A 25257-nucleotide genomic window follows, 5' to 3' on the forward strand; every position below is an offset into this window, starting at 1 on the left:
TGTGTGCTAACCACTCGCCCACCGCGCAGTCGTGTAATTTTGTCATTTGAAATAATATTTTATTATCCAAGGCGATTGTCAGGTGAAAGATGGTCCTCACCATGGAGTTGTCAGTTTCAGCTTTCTGGCCAATTAGGAGAAAGAGTCCGTTATGATGACTCCATATCCTACGGGTTTCCGACACCATCATACATATGGAAGGTTTTTAAACATCTCGGGCCAAGATATACATTGAATCATGAATCTTTGCTGCACAAATATTTGAATATAAGGGAATCCTCGATGCTTGGAAATATGTTTTACTGCTTCTACCCAAGAAGCTCTTCATCATCATGTGGCGTGGGCTCATATTGTGAAAGTACACAAGAGTGCTTGTACTGGCCGGATCTGTGTTTGATGTCCATTATCCAAATGGTGATTGTGACCGATGAAGGAGTTCATGGTGGTGCTCCTCTCTGCGGGGGGCGCACAGTCGGAATGAGATGTCATATAATGGAATGATAGGAACCCACAGAAGAGTTCTAGGAAATACTGACCATGTCAAAGCAGAAGAAGCTTGAGTGGAATTCTTCTGTGAAATATGCCGTCTGAGATTTAGGGTTATGTTGTGTTTGTGGGATGTCGAAACGTGTGCTGTGGTGGAATTCGATGACTGCAGATTCTACCTTTTCTATGCTTTTTACCATTATTAGAGACCCATAGACGTGAAATAACAGCCCTATAGTCACATTTATACTCATATTAATCTTTGTTTACAGCACATTGCGCAACACTAGCTGTGCAGGCCACGGGATCACTGAAGGGACATAAGAGATGGCCGCCACTCATACAAAACTACCAAGCTAACTTGGTAGCTAGCTTGTTAGCTTCCAGTTTATTTATTCTAAACTTACTTGTTTTGAACAAAGTGGGGAAGAAGAACAAAGTAAGTAGCCAAAAACGTACCACTTCCACACTGAATGGGAGAACCTTTTTTTCACTATATCACATTGGACATGACAGTAATGTAATATCATTTGTAATTTGTAAATGATCTCCTTGTGCTAGCTAACCTTTCCCTGGTTAGCTAGCACAATGGCCGCCGGTGGAGGCGTGGCAGCCTAAAGCTAACAGATGAGAACACCTAGTAGCTGTTCAAACCAATTTCAAACCAATTTCAACCAACCTATTTCACGGATGTGTGTGTAACTTAATGAATTAATCTTGTCACAACCACCCATCAAAGTCTGTGGGCGGGACTACACGAATCTAGACCAATGATTGCGTTGCTTGAAGCTCAGATGTCGGAGAACAATCCAACTTTCTCAGGAGTTGGTAAGAGATTTAATTATTATTATTATTATTAATTATTACACTGTAAGTGGCCGGTGTAGGCAATTTGTTTCCATTTGGTGAGTCCGTTTAAAAAAATAAATCCGGGTATAGTTGTGACGTCACACGCCGGTTTGCCACATGTGTCAGCGAGCATCGAGCAGGTCGTTGTGCTGACAGTCCACTTGAAATCTGTAAGTTAACCTCCTAATAATGAAATCAAGAAGACTGTTTGACAAATGTGATATTTATGTGAGCGTGTTTGCATCAGGGACTGCAGGAAGTTTGAAGCCGAGTGTGGCCATTCAAGGTTATTGGTCAACAGCGTCATACTTGCACCCTTGGTAGGCGAAGAGAGGTATGTGGCGAGTTGTTTTTGTAATAAAGGGCTACTATTTTTTATTAATTGTTTTGCTATGTTTTAGTTTCACGGCGCTTGCAAAATAAAAAGTGTTCAAGTGGAACTCCACGCAGTGATTATTGACGTCGAGGGCTGCTACAGTGAAATTCTACGCTCTTTTGGCGCCACCTTGTGGCGAGTGTGGTCATCAACATTCTTCAACTGCAGTAAATGTCGTACATGTCCTCCTGATGTTACCTGTAGATTCAGTTTTAAAGGATGTGTTGATTCTGCTCTTTGAGGAAATTTCCGTATTGTTTGATGAAACCTTTGTAATCTTAGACCGCCCTCAACAATTAGTTCTTTGGCCTCTTGAACATCGGAACACTTAAAGGCAGAAGCTAGCGGCTAGCTTTCCAAAGTTAGCACATCCGGGTGAGGAGGCGGCGGCACCCAGGAGATAAACATTTGGTATTCTTGTGGTTCTTCTTCTAAATTACCGCCCTCCCACCTAAGAAAACTTGTATAAGTGCCACATTCTGGTGAAACTCGAAATTGATGCGACATTTTCTCATCCATTTTGGAGACTTTGGAGTTAAAAAACGACTTAAAGAATGTTGATGACCACACTCGCCACAAGATGGCGCCAGAGGAGCGTCGAGTTTCACTGCAGCAGCCCTCGGCGTCAATCATCGCAGCCTTGAGTTTTATTTTGTAAATGCCAGTTGAACTCAACGCTGTGATTATTGACGCAGAGATTTGTGACATTGTTGATTTAAAAAAACAACAAACAGACAAGGCAAGCAGGTAGGGCGTGTCACAGTCACTAATTGACCTACAAATAAACAAAACATCAATGATATTGTCAACATTATTTTGAGACCTTTTTTTCATGAATGCAATGAAAAAATACGGCATACAAAGGTAAGTACACCATATCAAAAGCAATAATGTGTTTAAAGGGGATCAATTATGCTTTTTTTGATTTACAAATGTTAGAATATTACATCACTATATGTTCGTGTGGGTCCAAAAAGGTTGGGGACCACAGTACATTAGTCCTTTCCGGATATCACCACAAGAGGGCAGTGCTGCTTCTCTTATGTTTATTTCCACGTTCCCCAATTGGCTCAAATGTACTGCTAATGTTGATTAATGTTGCTTATATTATTACAGAGCTGTTAAAGCATATAAAAATATGCCTTGGGTCAAAATGCTGTTGAACACACCTGCTTAAGATTAATGAGCAGGAAACCTAATTAAAACTAAACTGTGGTGATTATTGTAATTGTAATACGTTCATTAATGAATGCTATTTAATGAAGCAGCACATGACCATTGAAATATTGAGGAATTGTGTTTTTCCGCAGACCACCTCGGGGTTCTCTGGGAGTATCTGGACCAAGCAGCCATGGAGAGGTAAGTTTGGAATGTAGAATCGGGCGCCTTTACCGCCTTTAACAGACAAATCAAATTAGCGGCACCCCTCTTGGCAACATGGTCGTCGTGTATGGAAACGTCCACAAATAGTCTTCCAGGGTTCTCCTGAAATGATTAGGGCGATCAAACTGTCAGGGTATGAAACCACAGAGGGGCACTAGGCTGGGTGTGAAAACATAAAGGTGCTCATTACGATTACTTAGTCGCCATTGGCTAGCTAAAATTGCTACAAAATTGGCTTCTCCTGAGAATTTCAGCAAAGAAGACAGTAATTGTGATTCCTGTTAATCTCGCCTTCTGGCTTCTTGTCACTTGAGCTGTCGGCACCAATAAAAGAGCGGGTTAAAATGGACGGAGAAGACGCCATGCGGCAACACGCTTGAAGTCCTAAATGGTGCACAATAATAGCCGGGATGTAGCGCTAGCATACAAAGCACTTCCTCTCGCTCGGCCCAGCCAAGAGCCCAAGATGTTTCCTCCGTGTCCTGTTCGATTTAAGACGTGGAGATCGGACACATGTCATCGCCGAGAAGTTGGCACGGTGCAATGACGCTGAGGTTTGAAACCCCATTAAAAATTGTCGCTTTATTTAAAACAGCTGCCTCACTAGCCAGTCCCACATCCTTCTGGAAAAGCAATCGAGGGTCTGAAGCTGATGCGGGACGGGGGGGAGTTAGACTTGGCCAAATGACATTCAAGCTGCGATTGTCCCAGTTGTTAAACTTTGCTTCCCCTATATGACGTCTGGGGGCAATGAAAGCTTTTCATTTTCTTGTCAGCTGAATTACTAGCGTTGCGCGCCTCCAGACGCTGGGAATATTATTATTCATGAACATTTAAAAGCTGCCTAAACCACCGTATTTGTGTGTGGGCCCGACCCTTGAGCCCATCGAAACCTAATTCAGTCAATGTGAAAGCGCCTGGATTGCACTTTTGGACTGGATGATGTTGTGTCACAATGCCGCCTTGTCCTTTCTCGGTGTACACTTTTAATCAATGACACGTTCAGTGAGCATGCAACCCAGCAAGAATCTATTCTTATTCTTAATTTCATCCATAACAAGCTTTTATCTGTGGGATCGCTTAGTGTCTAGTGATTCACGTTGCCTATGTAACATGAAAGTGTGCGTGAGTCCTTCCATTTTAACCTTAATTATAAAGTACAAAGTACGCCAACACACACGCGCTGCAAAAGGATAAAAAAGACGTTGAAAGGGATGCCAAAGCGAAGGAAAAGATGTGGTTTAAGTACAAAGGAAGAGAAGTACTACACAACACAAAATGGGTTTGATCTTAAAAGGTCAAAAGGCCCCCTCCGTTCCGTCAGATGCTAGAACTCCAGGAACGAACTTGTACAAAGTGCAGCTATGAAATGCGAAAGAACCGTTTATCTTTATTTTTATCTTTGGGGATGAGGAGTCACTTTGCCAGAAAGATCAGGTTCAAAACCTCTAACAACGTTGCATGGTTTGGTATCCATGCTGTGGTCCTGGATTAACACGTACACTGACGATAACACGTAATACTTACAGTATCTTGTTGTATTTCAAGGATTTACAACACTATTGAAACCTCTTTTCGAGGCTCATTGATACAGTTATGCTAGTCAACAACACTTAACGATCTTTGCTCTCGTCTGGATGGCTGTGTCTTCCAGCACAAGACGAGCATCTTGAGTCTTTGTAGCGAAATCGATAGCGAGATGTCCACTCTTCTGTCTGTGAATGACGCTGAGACTAGCGATTAGCGAGGTGTCGTGTTGGCTAGTATCAATGGTTTGGTATCCATGCTGTGGTCCTGCATTAACACGTACACTGACGATAACTCGTAATACTTACAGTATCTTGCTGTATTTGGATGATTTATAACACAAAACGTCTTTTTGAGGCGCATTGATAAAGTTATGCTAGTCAACAACAGTGGCGACAACACTTAACGATCTTTGCTGTCGTCGGGATGGCTGTGTCTTCCAGCACAAGACGAGCATCTTGAGTCTTTGTAGCGAAATCGAGAGCTAGGTGTCCACTCTTTTGTCTGTGAATGACACTGAGACTAGCGATTAGCGAGGTGTCGTGTTGGCTAGTATCAATGGTTTGGTATCCATGCTGTGGTCATGCATTAACACGTACATTGACGATAACACGTAATACTTACAGTATCTTGCTGTATTTGGATGATTTACAACACTATTGAAACGTCTTTTTGAGGCGCGTTGATACAGTTATGCTAGTCAACAACAATGGCGACAACACTTAACGATCTTTGCTCTCGTCGGGATGGCTGTGTCTTCCAGCACGCAGTCTTTGTAGCGAAATGGAGAGCTAGGTGCTCACTCTTCCGTCTGTGAATGACGCTGAGACTAGCGATTAGCGAGGTGTCGTGTTAGCTAGTATCAATGGTTTGGTATCCATGCTGTGGTCCTGCATTAACACGTACACTGACGATAACACGTAATACTTAGAGTATCTTGCTGTATTTGGATGATTTACAACACTATTGAAACGTCTTTTTGAGGCGCGTTGATACAGTTATGCTAGTCAACAACAGTGGCGACAACACTTAACGATCTTTGCTCTCGTCGGGATGGCTGTGTCTTCCAGCACGCAGTCTTTGAAGCGAAATCACACAGAAAAGGGAATGATGGGCGGTTCCTCTTTAAAGTTTAACATTTCTTTACCTCGATTTGTCACACAATTAATTTTTTGTTTACCTTTTGAGTAAGAAGCAACCCTTCCTTCGCATGTCTCCCGTCAGTGCGAAATGTTTTGTTTTGCTCCGACATCCAGCCACTCCTTGGCGATCCACTCGTTGCTGTGCTATAAATGAATATGCCACGACTCTTGGGTGGATACTTCCCCTCCAATGTGTGTGTTTTGTCAGGTTGTCGCATCACATTTGTACTTTTGAGCAGAGCTCCAGTTTCAGAGCCTATGAGACACGGTGGTTTGGCACCGGATTCTGGAAGAATGAACATATATCGGTCCATCCCTTCGCTTTTCTCTATTGACTTTTCTTACATTTGAGCAAGCCATGGTTCTCAACCACTCGGCAAGTGAACTATTTCATTGGCTCATTTTGACTACAGTAAACTCCTGTAGCAGTCGATCTGCGAGCACGATTATGTTAACATACGTCCCAATCACTTTTATTGATCACAGGTCTGTAAAGGGATCCGGACCGAGGTCTTCTATTTGGTGCTTACTGAGAAAAAATTCAGTTTTTTGTGCAAAACCAAACTGTACGAAACTGGGACATTCAAAAACCCAACTTTGACTGGCCTTTTTATTTAGTATTATCTCTTAGACTCTTTGATCAGTTAGCATTAAAGGCCATCCGATGAGTAAGTTATTGAAATCGATAAATGAATAGTCAGACATTAAAACAAGCATCACGTTTCCATGCGCTAATTTTTAAAGAACCAAGTACAAAAATGTTTAAGTCTCAAAGTTGAGAACTGTTCTTGCAGAACCAATTTGAAGTCATTCATGGGCCACGGGCCCCCAGTTATAGTCCTGATCTACAGCTTTGGTTCCATGTCACCTCACGTGGGCCGCTATGAAGTGGATTTTCCATCAAAGACCAAATTCTCCCAACTACGCAGCATTAAAATCTTCATAGACTAAATCCCGATCACGGGCGGTCCCAGGTTAGATTAGAACTAAACCGTTTTAGTCTACACTTGTTTGACAGATGTAACGGGTTCTCGGATCCGCCTAATTCTCCATAGTCGGAAACCGAGAAATGCCTGAGCTGTCAGTCCTGCTTTTATGTTTCAGTTTGTGTTTACATCGATCTCGCGCAGCCTCATGCATGCAGTCCCACAAACACGACGCTGGTCTATGTGGACCGCTTTGTCTCAAACACGGAGCTGGCAATTTAGTCCTTATAGCATGCAGATGGTTGGTGCGACTCCAAGGTAAACGTTGACCGTGCCAGACGGAGTCCACGCTACCTGCCAGCAGCCTCCGCTCCACCACGGTCTGCTTGCGTTCACCAACGCCGCCGCCGTGCCCCATCCACGCACACACGGCGTCCAGTTTGTGTTGTGTTCGTGTTCCTGTGACGTCTCGGGATGAGTATAAACCAGCGTAGGTTTATTGTTGCAGGTAGATGCAGTCAAGGCCTACAGCGACATGGGGCCAAAACACGGCTGTTTATTTGATCTTCAGCTCCAAAGCGTGTCTGGAGACTTGCAGGACAGGATGAATAACACATTTAGGAGGAAAGACAAGGCACAAAGCAAAATAATCAGCACCGGGGGCAGAAAAACGGAGGGGGGGCCTTTTTGCAAGACCAGCACAAAAAAATCGTAAGAGCCAAAGAGTCGGCCGTCGTCTTGACGCTTGTTTTGGGGAGAAAAAAATATTTAGCAACTGTGCGAAACGAAGGAGAGGAAAGGCAAGAGTTTTGTTTTTGTCTATGAAAGTTAAAATGTTTGGCCTGGCCTCGTGCCATCATGCACCCCGTTCTTCTGGAGTTCTCCTCTTCTGGTGGGCCCAGAACTAGAGGTCAGCTAACGCTGTTGTAAACGCGTCACAACAGAGCACCAGAACGGAGAACATGGACCTGTCAAGAGGCCAAGGTGCTTTATCCGATGCTTTATGCGGAACGGAGAGCTGATCTAGCAGAACCCTGGCCAGCAGCATCAGTCTGCTGCTCTCTGTAAGATCCTGTATCCTCTTACATGTTTGAAACCCTTTTTGACAACACTGTCAAATTTGACTCTTGTGTTCCCACCTGATGACTAAAGCAGATAAGCTGCAACGTTTCGACTTTGACTTTTTGTTGTTGGGTTTGTTTAAACTGTAAAGGTTTACTTTTCTATTTCTTCGCCCCACTTCCCGGGTCTTTGGACTGCTTTGCTTTCGGAGAAGTTATCAGTGAATTTAGAATAGAGACAGATGAGGTGGCGGTTAGGATGCCGCCCTGGGGAGGTGCTCAGGGCACATCCGACTGGTACAAGACCTTAAGGCAGGGGTCTCAAACTCAATTTACCTGGGGGCCACCGGAGCTAGGTTCTGGGTGAAACCGGGCCGCTTCAGGTTTTCAAAAAAAAAAAAAATTTTTTTTTTAAATTATTAAAAACTGGAAAAAAAATCAATAAAAAAACTATCTTCAATGCTTTTGCTTCTGCCATACCCTACACTTTTTCAGTACTTTGGTTCCGGTTTTCCACACCAAAATATCTGATAAAACATTCCACTGTTCTCAAATATCTTAATTTTTATTTTTCTATACACAAAATAAGATAAAAAATAAATGAATAAACAAAGTAAGAATAAAGACAATAAATCAATCAGTAATGAATAAGTAAAATAACAGCAAATAAGAAAAACGTAAGAAACCACATACAGTTGGTAGAAAAATTATTTTTTTCAGATTCAAATGTACAGTATTAAGTTATTTAACCTTTAACATGAACATTAATGAAACTTAATAATTTGACCCAATTAGCAAGTTAGCATCGTACTCAGTTCCACCTGGGAGCAGCGTGGTAACTTTAACAACATGTTTGATGAGATGCTTTATCTTGACGTGTATTTTCCCTTTTATTCCAAATCATTTCCTGCATTTATTTGTACCCAGCGTCATAAGCCTTTAGCTTCATTGCTAATCCAAAGCAAAACAGGGCGGGGTAACGGTATGGGCGGGGCATAATCATGTTAATTGTGTCCGGTGTGCACACAGCTTTAAGCTGTCATTTCAACATTCAACTTTGGTATCAAGGTGGGCGTGTTTGAGACCCCTAATGTAAACGATACCCAACCATAGCAAAGTCAGATTGGCCACTTGGTACCACAAAGGCCGCAGTGTAGCCGCTGTCCCCATCGCCTGATGAATAAGGACAAGAACAGACCTGAAAACCTTGTTTAGCGTGTTTTGCCTTGGTTTGCGTACATGTCTTGGTTATCCTAGAATATGGCGCATTGCGGCCCACGGGCCACGAGTTTGAGACCCCTGCCTTAAGGGAAGACCCAGAACCGTTTGGAAAGACTCTGTCAGCTGGTTTGGATTCATTGGAGAGGAGCTGGATAAAGCAGCCAAGCAGACGGAAGCTCGGGCTTCTCGTCTTAGCCTGCGACCCGACCTTGGATAAGTGAAAAAAGATGGCTGGATGGATAGGATCTTGTACGTAACTCAGAAACTCTAAAACCCGGACCGCCGTACACCCAAGACCACCTGTATACAATGGATAATAGTCGCTAAACTTGGATAACATATTAGCATGGTTAATAAACGGCACACAACCGTTGCTCTGGTTGAACGCTGCGTAATCAGCACGAGCCGCAGTTTTCAGATGCTATTTAGATAAGCAAGGCTAGCAAATGAGGCTTTGCCGTTCCAGCAGCCAGCTCTTAATGGTATTCCAGCAGCCAAGCGTGTTTCTTTCTAGTGGTTAGAGGAGCTTAGGCCACTTCCTGGGGCACGGGCCGAGCACGTTTTATAACATTCTCCCCTTGCCGTGTAATTGCGGCGTTATTGCCGTGAAATGTTGGACTGCGCACTCTGCGAGTTCAGGATTGGGCAAGGCACCAGTGTGTGTCTTGGGTGCTTTTCAGGACTTTTTTTGTTTTTGTTTTGTTTGGCGCGTCAAGATCCTGCTAAATAATACAAACACGACTCCAGCGCCATTTTTTGTGGACAAACATAGTCGGCCATTATTATGCTCATTGCATTCGCTTTTATTCTTTTCTAAACTACATTAGGAAAGCAGGAAGTGAACAAATGTAACGGTTACTGATTACTGAATTTTAAATTAATTTAAAACTTTTAAATTTAAAAAAGTAAAATAAAATGGAAAAATAACTTAAATTAGGAAAGCAGGAAGTGAACAAATGTAACAGTTACTGATTACTGAATTTTAAATTAATTAAAAACATTTAAATTCAATTTAAAAAAGTAAAATAAATTTTATTAGGAAAGCAGGAAGTGAACAAATGTAACAGTTACTGATTACAGAATTTTAAATTAATTTAAACTTTTTCAATTAAATTTAAATTTACAAAAGTAAAATAAAATGAAAAATAACAAATTATATTAGGAAAGCAGGAAGTGAACAAATGTAAGTTACTCTTTACTGAATTTTAAATTAATTTAAAATGTTAAAATTTTTTCAATTAAAATAAAAAAAGTAAAATAAAATGAAAAATAACTTGAACTATATTCCGAAAGCAGGAAGTGAACAAATGTAACAGTTACCGATTGTAAAAGTACCAGATGGAGGGGTAGGATTTAATAAGCTTTGCTTCTTCCTACTCCTTTTGGACATGTGGAACTGTGAACTGATTATGGGATGCATTCAATTGTAATCTGATGCATGTTCAAATGAAATAAAACCATTACCATTTCTGGAACGGAGCTTTGCATGATTCATAGTTCAACCAAAAACCCTCTGGAGGGTAAATCTCTGGAGAAACTAAATCCCAACTTGAAGTTGCTGGGGGTGGCTCCCTCACATGATGGGTAAATATTGTGATTAATCCACCTTTGCAAGGTAATCAGGGTCAGGTTCTGTGACAGAATCCAAAAGGCCAACCTTTACCCAGACAGAGGAGTGATAATAAAAAGACAAATCAGGAGTGGCTCACTGATCAACTTCAAGGAACCCGCAACTTTTTTTGGTAAATCTCCAATTTTCTGCTGGGTAACGTGACCACTTCCACGCTTACTGTGAGATCAGCCAGTCATGCAGGGTGAAGTGAAACTGCTCCGGAGAGGGGGAGGGTGGATGACTGCGGCTCGCTAACAACTGGAGCTTTGGCACCTGTAGGTGGGTGGCCCTGGGCGGGTGTCCCCGCTGCTGACTAAACAAACACGACACCCGCGCAACCTCTCCCACAGTCACGGGATAATACAGGGCGGCACTCACCTGAGGAGCGTGACATGTGACGTGTGATGACTTCCTCCTGAAGAAGAAAGTGTTGTTGTACCAATGCTTTCCTGCAGATGGCGGTCTTGCTCTGATGGTCTAGAACCGGACCATGTGAGGCCTCCTTGCCAATGGGTGACTTTTAACAAGCTTATGCAAATGACAGCATCAATCTTCCATTTTCTGTTGGCCTGATATCAAATATTATGTCACAAAAAATTTGGAGGTGGCCATTTTTAAAAAACTTGTTAAAAAACAAGCGACAGTCACATGTAGACTTCACTCGAACATTTGAATTTTCTTAAAACAAGACGAGAGCAAAGACTTAAATAAAATGAGTGCAGCAATAAGGCAGACCCCACCCAGGGGAGCCGTGAAACTTTCCACAGGTTCCCTGTGTTTATGTGGGGCTGGCAGCGGGTCTTCGGAGGGGGTGATGCAGGGGAAGTCTGACTTTTCCTTGTGCTCGCTATCTTCCCCACTTCTTACACGGCGGGACACGTGTCCAAGAAAAGACACGTTGAGGCCTCCAGCCTGGGAACTCGCCATGTTCCTACTTTATAGCCCCCAGCCGCCATCGCTGTATTACCTTACCCATGATGACACAGCGCTTTCTTTTCCCAAACACCAGCCCAGAACAACAGCAACACTCCGAGTAGTCATTCTAAGGATTCAAAGCGTTTTTTTTTGTGTCCAAATAAGGTCTGAATAAACTTGTCCTGTTGGTGCGATAAAATTCATATGAAACCTTAGACGGTAAAATAAAGCCTTGTCATGTTTAAAATCATATTTTTATGATATGAATATGCAGAATCAAACCACAGCCATCCTGACTGGACAAAAAAAATATTTTTTTTCAAATGAAATGGATTCAAAGAAAAGGATGCCAACATCAGATTGGAATAAAAGATACGTAGGATGATAATTTATCTATTTATTGCTGCTCATGTCACATTTTATCCTAATGTTATGCAAAATGCAAATTTTTGACCCAGAATATAAAATGCATTTTCTATGCCGCTTTCCTCACTAGGATAGCAGGTATGCTGGAGCCTATCCCAGCTGTCTTTGCGCGAGAGGTGGGGTACACCGTTATAACATGAATGAACCAACATATTATGTTTGATATTTCAAGGTAACTAACATAAGGTTTATGATTTAGTAAGTAAACCGCTGTATGAGTTGCATGAATTAAAACACACCTTGAGTGTAGTCGGCTCACCGTCCTGCCCCCCACCCCAACACCTCAGTGCCCCCCGGGGGGGACTCGCCCCACCAGAAGCACTGCCATGAAGTTGTGTACCAAAACTGGTACATCATGGTAGCAGTGCCGAACCTAAACTGTTAACCAGACTGGGGAAAAAAGTAGCTATCGGTGCTTCATTCGGGTGCTAAATGAATGCCGACGCAATAAATCTAGCAATAAAGTATTTGACTGTGCTATTGAGCAAGTACCGTGTTATAAGTAATGCAACGTTCCCACAGAATCTGACTTTATTGCCAACGTTAACACACGGCGGCGCTCAATTCCAACACTAATTATCCACCAACAGAGAGCAAGGTGCATTCACAAAGCCCAGAATTCCGAGCACCAACAATACAACACAGCACGTCGCCAGAATGATGAATCAAATATCAATTTATTGGTGAATTTATGACTTACTCCGGTTTCCTCCCACATTCCAAAAACATGCTAGGTTAATTGGTGACTCCAAATTGTCCATAGGTATGAATGTGAGTGTGAATGGTTGTTTGTCTATATGTGCCCTGTGATTGGCTGGCCACCAGTCCAGGGTGTACCCCGCCTCTCGCCCAAAGACAGCTGGGATAGGCTCCAGCAACCCCCGCGACCCTCGTGAGGAAAAGCGGTGAAAATGAATGAATGAATGAAAGTATTAAAATAGTTTTTGGATAAAATGTATGTTTCCTATTTATATAGCAACAGTATGGACTAATATGTAAACGATACCCAACCATAGCAAAGTTGGCAACTTGGTACCACAAAGGCCGCAGTGTAGCCGCTGTCTCCATCGCCTCGTTGGCGTTAGCGTAGATGTAAACATCTTTAAAGACCTTCAGGTCTCAGCCGTGCCCTGGTCTCCAAGGGCGACAGGCCTACTCTGGAATTTTGTATATGATAAACTACGTGATATGTAACCGCCTCTACACCTTCTCCTCTGAGTATGCTAGTAGGGTGAGAGTATGCGGCGACGCTGCTACGGTCCGCGGGGATTCGTAGCCGTGCGACTGTTGATGGTAGTCAGAACGATGAGGAGATACCACAGTGTGTTTTCTTTGTGGCTCGGTGGTGTGAAGCCATGTCCCATGGGTCAACATATGATGTCCCGCAGCTTCAGTAGGCCTTCATCGTCAGTGGGACAGACGCTAATACACCAGCCGCACATTGTACACATCTGTTCCACTCACCAGAGTGGGTACCGCTGCTGTTTTAGGCATTACAGACCAGCCAGGCTGTTAGTCATAAAGACATTCCCTTGTCTCATAATGAGGTTTGCTAAGATCGTCTAAATCAGGGGTCTCAAACACACGGCCCGCGGGCCAAATGTGGCCCACAGGACACTAGTTTGAGGCCCCTGCCTTGATATGTAAGTTTAATGTTAGTGCGGCCCGCGCAAGTTTGATATGGATGCTGTATGGTATCATGTACCCAGAAAAAATTATTACGTTTGATTAATGTTCATGTTAAAGGTTAAATAACTGTTAATAGTTATCCTCCCTGTCCGTGTGGAAGTGGTAAGTTTTTGGATATTTAAGTTTAAAGGAAATAACTTGAAGGCTACCGTTTAGGTCGCTAGCTCTCTAGTTTGCGAGTTAGCATGTGTCTCAAGACCCTGCAGTTGCGCAATATGTTGTAAATAAAGAGAGTATAAATGTGATTATAGTCGTGTTTTGTCATGTTTACAGGGCTAATCTGAAAAAAATTTGTCTACCCACCAACTATATGTGGTTTCTTAAGTTTTTATTATTTACTGTTTTATTATTATTATATTTATTTATTACTGATTGATTGATTTTCTTTATTCTTGATTTGTTTATTTATTTTTCATCTTATTTTGTGCAGAAAAATAAAACTTAAGATATTTGAGAACAGTGGAATGTTTTATCAGAGCTTTTATTGTAGAAAATTGGAACCAAAGCAAAGTTTTTTTTTTTATTTTTTTGTTTTTAATAAATGCGTTTTTTGGGGGGGTTTTTTTGGAAAACCTGATGCGGCCCAGCCTTGCCCAGACCCTAGCTCCAGTGGCCCCCAGGTAAATTGAGTTTTAGACCCCTGGTCTAAATTGTGCACACTGTGGTAAATCTTCACCACTGAGCTTTCAATCCAAAGCTAGCGTGGAATTAAAGTCGGAGAAAAAACGTTTGTTTTTTTTTTACACCAGGGAGTGTGGACATCGATGCACTTGTTGAACGACTCGTTCCATTTGACTCTCAGTGGGTGACTGAAAGTTAAAACCTGACCGTTGTGAGAATTTGGAGATGTGAACTGATTTTGGAGGGGAAATATTCTCCGATGTCCTGATATCAGGGCCGATACGGCACGTCTTTTGATGGAAATGAAGCCAATGTTGGACAGCAGCGTGATATGATAAGCACCAGTAGAGTGGCGGCTGCCAAAGAGAGACGTGATGCAGTCATGAAAAGGAGAAAGTCATTGTTTATTAACTTTTGCCATGTCTCCATTTTAACGGCTGTGACGCCACAGCGCAGACGGTGCTGAGCGTGTCAACAGTGGAGTCAGAGGATACGATAACATCATGTCTCAAGCACTCCGAGCTTTGTTTGGTGTCTGTATTTTATGTTCTCCATCCCCTCCAGCAGGCCAGAATCTAGCAATAATATTAGCCAACACATGCACAATATATCAGTGTCGGCCATATTGTGTCCAACTATAAGTATCATTTAGCTTCTTGCTCTCCAATGCTCCTTTTAATATATTTTACATATGCATATTCAGTCAAGAAGCCGTGACGATGATTTACATCGCGTGTGATCGTGTTTCCCCGCCGGGTCCCGCAAATAGATCAACAGGTATCAAAAATAGACACAACTTGGGCTTGTATTAGGCGATGTAAATCACTTTTATACTACTACGACTACTACCTTGAGTGGGCCAAGATACAAATGGTGTAGATTATCGTTGGACACACCGTAAGGAGCATCGATCATTAACAGGAGACTGTGTCGCTTACCACTGAGAAATGTGTCACGGCTTTTCAACGCTCCAAAATTGATGCATCTTAAGGGATGTCGTTTTGTAGGAATAGAAATCAAAACTTGCCTGTTACCTTTGACGTTCTTTTAAATACTACTGATAATCTATATTATCACATACTACAGTATTAATTGGCCCTGTACCCTAGAAAGCGCCCATGAATGATACGGGAAAAGGCCCAAATGATACTGTGTCAAAGCCCAGGGCAGTGATACTGATAAAATATAGCGTTTAACCATGTCCAGTATCAGCCCCCGTAGCTGTCCACTCAGAGCACGCTGCTCTGGTATCGTGCCCGTGAAACAACCAATCAGAGAACAGCGCACAAGTGTGAACACTCCGAGTGTTCTAGAATATTCCTAGTGCTTCTCCAGTCACCAAAATAAATATAATAATAATAATAAAACGGCAAATAATAAAAACTTAAGAAACCACATATAGTTGGTGGGTAGACAAATTATTTTTTTCAGATTAAAATGAACAAAGCATTATTAGAGCCCTGTAGACATGACAAAACACGACTATAGTCACATTTATACTCTTTTTATTTACAACATATTGCGCAACTGCAGGGTCTTGAGACACATGCTAACTCGCAAACTAGAGAGCTAGCGACCTAAACGGTAGCCTTCAAGTTATTTCCTTTAAACTTAAATAGCCAAAAACTTACCACTTCCACATGGATAGGGAGGATAACTATTAAGTTATTTAACCTTTAACATGAACATTAATCAAACGTAATATTTTTTTCTGGGTACATGATACCATACAGCATCCATATCAAACTTGCGTGGGCCGCACTAACATTAAACTTTCATATCAAGGCGGGGGCCTCAAACTAGTGTCCTGCGGGCCACATTTGGCCCATGGGCCGCGTGTTTGAGACACCTGATGTAAACGGATACCCAACCATAGCAAAGTCAGATTGGCAACTTGGTACCACAAAGGCCGCAGTGTAGCCGCTGTCTCCATCGCCTGATGAATAAGGACACGAACAGACCTGAAAACCTTGTTTAGCGTATTTTGCCTTGGTTTGCGTACATGTCTTGGTTATCCTACAATATGGCGCTTTATGCTGTGTCAATGTGTTTGTAACCTATTTTTATCACAAAACATCCCTGTCCCTTATGGAAAAAAATGTAACCAAAAGTCATTGTCCCTTAGCTCCTGTCTCCTGTCCGCAATTTTCCAAAAATGTAATGGATCTCAAACAAATTGTCCACTATTTTGAACGCAAAACCAAAAGACTAATTCTTAGTGACAAACACCTCAGAAGCATCTTTAGGGTTTTGAACTGTATGAAAAACTATGGCGGTACGTTGTCTTAATTGGTGTTGGGAGAGGGTTATGCTTTCAGCAGCTAACTCTCATTTGGAGATTCGAACCTCCCAATCCTCACCAGGTTGTGGTGCGTTTCCTCCGCTCCACGCTTTCCTCTCAAATGATCTGGAAAGTGCATCAAGTACTTGCAGTTACAACGCCATCAAAAGCACTGGAACATTCAGGGGAATGATCCGGCCCCGTAAATCTGCACGCTCACTTCCTCAGACAGGGTCCGGGTTGATCTGGTCAAAATACTTGATGGAGTGAGTGTGATATCTCTGCAGGCTTCACTGACGTCTTCTTGTTTGTTAACTTTTCGATATGTTTTCAAAACCTTTACCCAATCCCTTCAGAATCCTTGTTGCTCTCGCTGTGCCGTAAAGGATGCTACGTCCAATTAGACCCCCCTCCGAGGTGATCTTATAAGCCCTGCCATTGTGTGTGTTTCTTGGCTCGCTTCAGCGCTAAGTCAGAGTCCAGACACCCGGGGAGCGGAGTGAAAAAGTACATGGAAAGGTGGAGGCAATAAAGGAGGATAAAGGATGAAAAGTCTGCAAGACGTTGTAAGCATAAATCAGCTTGGCCGGGATCTCCAATGAATGAGATTTATGGCGTCTAAGGAGATGGCATTGAGCACGGCAGAGACTTGCTAATGGAGAGACATTAACTTGTACCTGCGCCTGTCAGACTGATGAAGCTCCCCTCTCGCGGGGGAAAAACTCCCCTCTGAGGTTGAGCAGTCGGTGGTGGAAAAAGAAAAAGACATCCATGTCATCACTCGCTCGGAGAAAGTCAGCGCTTCACTTCTCCTCCTTGAAAATGATCTTAACTCTTTAAAGGCGGCTCTGCACGCCAGCGGGAGGGGATCTTTGGGAAAATGACACATCTTTACAGCACATATGCTAAACGCTTGTCGGCCATGATGAAACGAGGTGACGGAATAATAATAATATATTATAATAATATATATTATATTGTTATTATTATATTTTATATTTATTTATGATTATATTATATTATATATTATTTTAATATATATAATATAACTATTATATTATATATTAATAATAATTATATTATTTTCTATTTATTTATATTATTATGTTATATAATATATAATATTATAATATATAAATAATAATAAAATTTAATAATTGGCCTTTTATTATTATTAATAATAAAAGGAAATTACTATTATTTTAATAATAAAATAATAATATTATTAATAACAATATAACACTAATAATAAAATAATATTATTAATTAATAATACGATAATAATGAAATAATACAATAATAATAATAATTTGATGTCAACGCTGGGAAAACACATCAAGCCCGAAATCCCTTATTTTATATTTATTTATATTATTATATTATATATATTATTATAATAATATATAATAAATAATAATATTTAATAATTGTCCTTTTATTATTAATAATAATACAAGGCCAAATACTATTATTTTAATAATAATAAAATAATAATATTATTATTAATAATAATATAACAATAATAATAAAATAATAATAATACAATAATACAATAATAATAATAATAATAATAATAATTATTATTATTATTATTATTATTATTATTATTATTAATAATTTGATGTCAACGCTGGGAAAACACATCAAGCCCGAAATCCCTATTCCAAACATTCCGAGCCCGTTTGAGCTTGCTTGTATGCGTATTTGGTTTTTTTTGCATTTTAATAGGGCTTCACTTATTAATATTGCAACTTCTACTGGCCGTATCCTTCTGGGCTACCAAAAATAACAAGACCAGGAAATCCAAGAAAGAGCTGCTCTGTGTTTGTTACGAAATGCAGCATTCAATGGTTACATTAATTAAGACGCCTGCCTAAGGAGTGGCAGGATGACGGACAGGCCGAGTCGCCGGGAGCCCGTCGGATACTTGTCCATGTCCAGGCCTCGCTCTCTGGCTGATTTATGGACCGAGCCAGAGGTTGAAAACTGATCCAGGAGTTTTATATACATTTTAAAGAGCCCGGTGTACAGGGGCTCAGTCCGTCCCTGTGGGACGCCGTTCGTCTATCATCGCCGTCGTGTTGATAACATCCTCCTCTCGGTGATATACGCACGCAGACGTGGTCAGCTTCCTGCAAGAGGTCGCACAAACACACAGCCAGTGTTGAGGCAACACGGAACGCCGGTGATCCTTTTGTAATTCACAGATGTTTGACAGGAAGTTGTTGGAGTTTTCCTTGGTGGAATCGGGCCAAGTTTCTACGTCTCGAGAGCGCCCCCTGTTAGGACACAAGTCCTACGCCGTACTCGAGCTGGGCTTCCATGCCTGAAATCCAACAGCTGCCCCCTGATGTATTCTGTCCAACCACCGCATGTGTGTGAACAATGCTCATTTGCATATCACAGTGGCTGATTAGGAGGGCGGCATGCGTGAGCACAACCCCTCGGGGGCACACGGAGCCAAAAGAAAGGACAGCGAGATGAAAGGGGGCCACAGGTTAATAACAAAGCGGTCGGCATCAATAAACAGCGACATTGATATTGAAATATTCCGCCGTTTTTCCATTTACAGATAGAGAGAAGATCAAATTATATACTTGGATGATTGGCCTTCAGGTCAAATGCATCTGGTTTGAGTTTTGGTGGAGTCGGGATACGACCAGATGTCTGAATATTTTAAGTCTACGTTAGAAGCCTCATAGACATCGCTCTCTCCTGAAGATTCAACTCTGTTGGTAAAGGACAGAAGTGCCACGAGTGCCACAGTATAATTAATTGTTGGTGCTATTATGGTATGCCTTAGAATGGCTGCGATAAAAGAAGTCAACAAAAATCCAACCAATACAGTAAAACTGCAAATTTTTGATTGGCGTTTTATTGTGACCAGGCAAAGGAGAGACGTGCCACAGCATAATTGCTGATACTATTATGTTATGCCTTAGAATGGCTACAATAAAAGGAGTCAACAAAAATCCAACCAATACAGTAAAACTGCACATTTTTGATTGGCTTTTTATTCTGACCAGGTAAAGGAGAAACATGCCACAGCATAATTGCTGATACTATATGACATGCCTTAGAATGGCTACAATAAAAGGAGTCACAAAAATCCAACCAATACAGTAAAACTGCACCTTTTAGAATGCCTCTTTATTGTGACCAGGTAAAAGGAGTGACATGCCACGGCATAATTGCTGGTGCTATTATGTTATGCCTTAGAATGGCTACAATAAAAGAGTCAACAAAAATCCAACCAATACAGAAAAACTGCACCTTTTAGAGTGGCCTTTTATTCTGACCAGGTAAAGGAGCGAAGTGCCGCAAGTGCTACATCATAATTACTGGTGCTGTTATGGTGTGCCTTTAGAATGGCTACAACAAAATCCAACCAATGCAGAGTGGCAGTTTATTGTTACCGGATAAAGGAGAGACATGCCACTACATAATTACTGGTGCTATTATGGTATGCCTTAGAATGGCTGCAATAAAAGGCAACAACAAAAATCCAACCGATACAAAAACCCTGCACCTTTTAGACTGGCCTTTTATTGTGACCAGGCAAAGGAGAGAAGTACCACAAGTGCCACAGCACATAATTACTGTGCCATTACAGTGTGCCTTAGAATGGTTACAACAAAAGGCAACAATAAAAAATCCAACCAGTACAGGAAAATGTTGCCTTTTATTGTGACCAGGTAAAGGAGAGACGTGCCACTGCATGATTACTGATATTATAGTGTGCCTTGGAATGGCTACAATAAAAGGCAACAACAAAAATCCAACCAATACGTAAAAATTTAAATTTTGGAGCGGCCTTTTATTATGACCAGGTAAAGGAGCAACATGCCACAAGTTCCACAGCATAATTACTGGTGCTATTATGATTAGAATGGCTACAATAAAAGGCAATGACAAAAACCCAACCAATACAGAGTGGCCTTTTATTGTGTCCACGAAAAGAAGTGGCACAAATGCCACCCAGTCACACAATAAGTGTCTGTATGCCATAACTATGAGGTGGGTGGTTTATATTGACAACAGAGATATGCTCACTAACAGATTTGTATAAAATACTTGAAATAAATGAAATGTTTTAAATATGATGACAGCTGGGAAAAATATTGAAAAACAGAAGCCTTATATGGAAATTGGTTTAGCCCACTTTGCATAATTGTGCTCATTGTAAAAATGACATAACTTCCTTGGTTGAGGTTTTAAAGTTGGTACACAAAAATAGTTGAAGGGATACACAGAAATGAATTTGATAGAGCACACATAATAAGACTTAAGTGTCGGATTGGGAATCATCATTTTAATGATAATGATAATTAGTGATTGGGAATAATCTGATCCCTGTTGAGAGAGCCGCCGCCCACGACAACATCTGCCAGTAAATGGATGCTCTCATCACACAACGTTCCTCTCAAAGCGACGTGATGTAACAAATGGTGCACACGTTTGAATCCTATAGCAAGTCCTTCATCATCCTTCCCGGCCGATCCCGCCTTACTACATTCATCATACTTCATCCACCCTTGAGAGTCACATGATCTCAACGTATAGCGAAAGCAGAGTGTGCTGATAACCGTTGCCTTTTCCGTCGGCGTCAGGTGATCGGTGAGTGACAGGCCGGGACGCCGTGTTCCCTCGCTGTGTGCCAATCACCGAATCCAACTTACGGAAAAGTACTTCCTCTCTCTAGTACAGTGGAACCTCGTACAAAAAAAAATATCTTCCACTAAAGTTCCTTTGCTTCCAGTCAACTCCTGTATGCGTCCTCAAAAATCATTTTGAGGAGTCAACAAAAATCCAACCAATACAGTAAAACTGCACATTTTGATTGGCCTTTTATTCTGACCAGGTAAAGGAGAGATGTGCCACAGCATAATTGCTGATACTATCATGGCATGCTTTACAATGGCTACAATAAAAGGAGTCACAAAAATCCAACCAATACTACAGTAAAACTGCACTTTTTAGAGTGTCCTTTTATTCTGTTATTTTATTAAGATGTGCCACGAGTGCCACATCATAATTACTGGTGCTATTATGGTGTGCCTTTTAGAATGGCTACAACAAAATCCAACCAATGCAGAGTGGCCTTTTATTGTTACCGGATAAAGGAGAGACGTGCCACTATATAATTACTTGTGCTATTATGGTATGCCTTAGAATGGCTGCAATAAAAGGCAACAAAAAATCCAACCAATACAAAAAACCTGCACCTATTAGACTGGCCTTTTATTGTGACCAGGTAAAGGAGAGAAGTACCACAAATGCCACATCATAATTACTGGTGCAATTATGGTGTGCCTTTTTAGAATGGCGACAACAAAATCCAACCAATGCAGAGTGGCCTTTTATTGTTACCGGATAAAGGAGAGACGTGCCACTATATAATTACTTGTGCTATTATGGTATACCTTAGAATGGCAGCAATAAAAGGCAACAACAAAAATCCAACCAATACAAAAAACCTGCACCTTTTAGACTGGCCTTTTATTGTGACCAGGTAAAGGAGAGAAGTACCACAAGTGCCACATCATAATTACTGGTGCTATTATGGTGTGCCTTTTAGAATGGCTACAACAAAATCCAACCAATGCAGAGTGGCCTTTTATTGTTACCGGATAAAGGAGAGACATGCCACTATATAATTACTGGTGCTATTATGGTATGCCTTAGAATGGCTGCAATAAAAGGCAACAACAAAAATCCAACCAATACAAAAAACCTGCACCTTTTTAGACTGGCCTTTTATTGTGACCAGGTAAAGGAGAGAAGTGCTACGGCGCATAATTACTGGTGCTATTACAGTGTGCCTTAGAATGGCTACAACAAAAGGCAACAACAAAAATCCAACCAATACAGAAAAATCGTGCCTTTTATTGTGACCAGGTAAAGGAGAGACGTGCCACTGCATGATTACTGGTGCTATTATAGTGTGCCTTGGAATGGCTACAATAAAAGGCAACAACGAAAATCCAACCAATACGTAAAAATTCAAAATTTGGAGCTGCCTTTTATTATGACCAGGTAAAGGAGCAATATGCCACAAGTTCCACAGCATAATTACTGGTGCTATTATGATGTGCTGATAACAGTCACCTTTTCCGTCGGCGTCAGGTGATCGGCGAGTGACAGGCCGGGACGCCGTGTTCCCTCGCTGTGTGCCAATCACCGAATCCAACTTACGGAAAAGTACTTCCTCTCTCTAGTGCAGTGGAACCTTGTACAAAAAAAAAGTTCCTTTGCTTCCAGTCAACTCCTGTATGCGTCCTCAAAAATTTTGTGATAGTTTGCCTTAAAGTCGACGACATGTGATCTTCCTTCTTAAATGGCTAACCGCCAATAGCATCATTGTCCCGGCCGCTATTGAATGACGGCGCTTTGGAAATTGATAAATGCTCTAATTTTGCTGCCGCACAAACACGGAGCTGAATTATAATAATGTCATTTTTGCCGAGCCCAATTGAAATAAATCATCCCAGAGTGCTATCAGCGGAGCGCCAAAGACGTAACTCAAGCCAGCTTTGCTATTGACAAATGGAAAAAAAAAAAGGGAAACAGACTTTATTTGGTTTGCCACTGGGATGGTGCCGCTTTAAGAATGAAAACCACAAATTGCTCTCAACAATTCCTTTACCTCTGGAGCTGACCACTTTAAAATTGGCCCGCTCGGAGATTATAAATATGGCTATTTGATGGCTCTGTTATTACGCCCGAGAAAGGGGGGGAGGGGGGGTTGTTGCGTCTCCTAAGGACGGATGGCTTCTCTTGATGTGGCCGAGAGCTTTGAGCTTCCACACCGCACCGGGAGATCACTTCCAAATGGAGTCCGACGTGCGTGCGTACATGCACGCTCGAAAAGCCGTCAGCCGTGTTTGGTGACGCTTCCAGCTGCTGTAAACGGCAACTATCAAACATGTTTGCACTTGGGGAAGGGCGGGGGTTGATTACCTTCTTGCTACATCTTCTTACATTTTTGGGGAACACAAGATTAAAAGTAAATTCGAGATTAAATTCTCAGAATCACATGGGGGGGGCCAAATGACACAAACACAAGCACAGCATAGCCAACTGTATTACTGTATTACTGCTATTGGTAGCTTCATTCACCCAAAATCACAACCCACGGCACCCTCACCCCCTTGAGTCCGGGCATGCCCAGATGCCCCCCATGCCCCATAAGCAGGGAAACAATAAGAAACTGTAAGCACTTTGGTAAATTGAACTTAGAGTCAAATAAATTGGCTAATTGCAGATGCACCTTCAGAGATGGTAGTCATTGTTCCGTGTAGTCCACAACAAATGGCTACAATAAAAGGCAACAACAAAAATCCAACCAATACAGTAAAAATGCACATTTTGGAACAGCCTTTTATTATGACCAGGTACAGGAGCGATAGTGCCACAGCTTAATTACCGGTGCTGTTATGGTGTGCCTTTTAGAATGGCGACAATTAAAAGGCAACAACAAAAACCCAACCAATACAGTAAAAATGCACATTTTGGAGCAGCCTTTTATTATGACCAGGTAAAGGAGCGATAGTGCCACAGCTTAATTACTGGTGCTGTTATGGTGTGCCTTTTAGAATGGCGACAATAAAAAGGCAACAACAAAAATCCAACCAATACAGTAAAAATGCACATTTTGGAGCAGCCTTTTATTATGACCAGGTAAAGGAGCGATAGTGCCACAGCTTAATTACTGGTGCTGTTATGGTGTGCCTTTTAGAATGGCGACAATAAAAAGGCAACAACAAAAATCCAACCAATACAGTAAAAATGCACATTTTGGAGCGGCCCTTTATGATGACCAGGTAAAGGAGCGATAGTGCCACAGCTTAATTACTGGTGCTGTTATGGTGTGCCTTTAGAATGGCTACAATAAAAAGGCAACAGCAAAAATCCAACCAATACAGTAAAAATGCACATTTTGGATCAGCCTTTTATTATGACCAGGTACAGGAGCGATAGTGCCACAGCTTAATTAATGGTGCTGTTTTGGTGTGCCTTTTAGAATGCCGACGATAAAAAGGCAACAACAAAAATCCAACCAAGACAGTAAAAATGCACATTTTGGAGCGGCCTTTTATTATGACCAGGTAAAGGAGCGATAGTGCCACAGCTTAATTACCGGTGCTGTTATGGTGTGCCTTTAGAATGGCCACAATAAAAAGGCAACATCAAAAACCCGACCAATACAGAGTGGCCTTTTATTGTGTCCAGGTAAAGGAGCGATAGTGCCACAGCTTAATTACCGGTGCTGTTATGGTGTGCCTTTAGAATGGCTACAATGAAAAGGCAACAGCAAAAACCCAACCAACACAGAGTGGCCTTTTATTGTGTCCAGGTAAAGGTGCAATAGTGCCACAGCTTAATTACCGGTGCTGTTATGTGTGCCTTTAGAATGGCTACAATAAAAAGGCAACAACAAAAACCCAACCAACACAGAGTGGCCTTTTATTGTGTCCAGGTAAAGGAGCGATAGTGCCACAGCTTAATTACCGGTGCTGTTATGGTGTGCCTTTTAGAATGACTACAATAAAAAGGCAACATCAAAAACCCAACCAATACAGAGTGGCCTTTTATTGTGTCCAGGTTAAGAAGTGCCACAAATGCCACTCAGTATCACAATAAGTGTCTCTATGCCATAACTATTAAGTGGAAGGCTTATTGACAAAGGAGATGTGCTCACTAACAGATTTTGGCAGATTTGTGTAAAATACTTGAAATAAA

At 41.6% G+C, this 25257-nt stretch overlaps 1 protein-coding gene across 1 annotated transcript in view; it reads left to right on the forward strand.

Moving 5' to 3' along the window:
* Window positions 1–1451: 1451 nt before the first annotated feature.
* The window catches only part of LOC131120346 (runt-related transcription factor 2-like), a 119319-nt gene continuing 95513 nt past the window's right edge, over window positions 1452–25257 (forward strand). Inside the window, exons 1-2 of the mRNA XM_078794573.1 lie at window positions 1452–1505; window positions 3022–3070. The gene's annotated coding sequence lies outside the window, so the exon portion shown is untranslated. The remainder of the gene's footprint in view (window positions 1506–3021; window positions 3071–25257) is intronic.

Source organism: Doryrhamphus excisus, linkage group LG11, assembly GCF_037039965.1.
Source record: "Doryrhamphus excisus strain RoL-2023G ecotype Guam linkage group LG11, RoL_Dexc_Guam_v1.1, whole genome shotgun sequence".
NCBI classification, from domain to species: domain Eukaryota; kingdom Metazoa; phylum Chordata; class Actinopteri; order Syngnathiformes; family Syngnathidae; genus Doryrhamphus; species Doryrhamphus excisus.